We start from the raw sequence: 2007 nt of genomic DNA, 5'->3' as shown, positions 1-2007 counted from the left end.
TAATTTCATGGCTGCTATCACCATCCGAAGTGATTTTGGAGCCCAGAAATATAAAGTCTGCCACTGTTTCCACTGTTTCCCCATCTGTTTGCCATGAAGTGATGGGACCGGATATCATGATCTTAGTTTTCTGAATGTTGATCTTTAAGTCAACTTTTTCACTCTCCTCTTTCACTTTCATCAAGAGACTCTTTAGTTCTTCTTCACTTTCTGCCATAAGGGTGATGTAATCTGCATAACAGGTTATTGATATTTCTCCCAGCAATCTCATTTTTTTAAATAATATCTGAAAGTTTATTTAAAAATGGAGCATACTGAACAACTAACTTTCTTACATCTTTCAGGAAAAAAAAAAACACAAAATTTGAAAAGACATCACCCACTGAATTTGGACACAACACCTCTACTCAATTAAGAGAAACATTTGAACAGCCCAAGTCTTTATTTTTACACCCATCAGGCCATGAATTCATAGGGAATGGACTCCAACAGTTCGGGTTCCTTTCCATTGGTCCTCACTAAGTGTGCTTCTCTGGGTGGAGCAGGCTAGCACTTCAGCTGAACCCAAGTCCCTTTCTCTTTGGCTTTCTTCTTTTTCTGATCATTTACCTTCACACGTTTCAGAAAGCTATCTTGGCTCTTATAGTGCTTAATATGCTCGATATGCACATTAATTCTCTTGGCAAGAATCTTGCCCTTAACTTGTTTGTTCACAGTGATGCCAATAGCATGCTGGGAAACACTGTAGACTCTCCCAGTTTTGCCATGGCAACATTTGTGGGGCATTCCTTTTTGAATAGTACCCATTCCCATGATATCTACAATACCACCCTTCTTGTAGATTCGCATGTATGTGGCCAAAGGAACAACTCCGTGTTTTCTAAAAGGCCTAGAGAACATGTAGGGGGTGCCCCTCCTCTTTCCCTTTGTGCTGGTCATTTTGGCTAATTACTGGAAGATGGCGATTGCTGCTGAAAAGTCTCCCAGCAATCTTGATTCCAGCTTGTGCTTCTTCCAGCCCAGCGTTCCTCATGATATACTCTGCATAGAAGTTAAATAAGCAGGGTGACAATATACAGCCTTGATGCACTCCTTTTCCTATTTGTAACCAGTCTGTTGTTCCATGTCCAGTTCTAACTGTTGCTTCCTGACCTGCATACAGGTTCCTCAAGAGGCAGGTCAGGTGGTCTGGTATTCCTATCTCTTTCAGAATTTTCCACAGTTTATTGTGATCCACACAGTCAAAGGCTTTAGCATAGTCAATGAAGCTGAAGTAGATGTTTTTCTGGAACTCTCTTGCTTTTTCGATGATCCAGCAGATGTTGGCAATTTGACCTCTGGTTTCTGTGCCTTTTCTAAGACCAGCTTGAACATCTGGAAGTTCACGGTTCACATATTGCTGAATCCTGGCTTCAAGAATTTTGAGCATGACTTTACTAGCATGTGAGATGAGTATAATTGTGCGGTAGTTTGAACATTCTTTGGCATTGCCTTTCTTTGGGATTGGAATGAAAACTGACCTTTCCCATTCCTGTGGCCACTGCTGAGTTTCCCAAATTTGCTGGCATATTGAGTACAGCACTTTCACAGCATCATCTTTCAGGATTTGAAATAGCTCACCTGGAATTCCATCACCTCCACTAGCTTTGTTCATGGTGATGCTTCCTAAGGCCCACTTGACCTCACATTCCAGGATGTCTGGCTCTAGGTGAGTGATCACACCATCATGATTATCTGGGTCGTGAAGCTCTTTTTTGTACAGTTCTTCTGTGTATTCTTGCCACCTCTTCTTAATAACTTCTCCTTCCGTTAGGTTCATACCATTTCTGTCCTTTATTGAGTCCATCTTTGCATGAATTGTTCCCTTGGTATCTCTAATTTTCTTGAAGAGATCTCTAGTCTTTCCCATTCTATTGTTTTCCTCTATTTCTTTGCACTGATCATTGAGGAAGGCTTTCTTATCTCTGCTTGCTATTCTTCAGAACTCTGCATTCAAATGGGTATTCA

The 2007-nt window shown here is 41.0% G+C and overlaps 1 pseudogene; it reads right to left on the bottom strand.

The window, feature by feature from the left end:
- Positions 1 to 456: 456 nt before the first annotated feature.
- Positions 457 to 939, bottom strand: LOC148776244 (large ribosomal subunit protein eL21 pseudogene; annotated as a pseudogene).
- Positions 940 to 2007: the final 1068 nt, after the last annotated feature.

This window comes from Moschus berezovskii, chromosome 11 (assembly GCF_049115385.1).
Source record: "Moschus berezovskii isolate FMDL1 chromosome 11, NW_MosBer_1.0, whole genome shotgun sequence".
Lineage (NCBI taxonomy): Eukaryota > Metazoa > Chordata > Mammalia > Artiodactyla > Moschidae > Moschus > Moschus berezovskii.
Note: the sequence above shows the minus strand (reverse complement) of the source record. Positions and strands in the feature narration are given on the sequence as shown.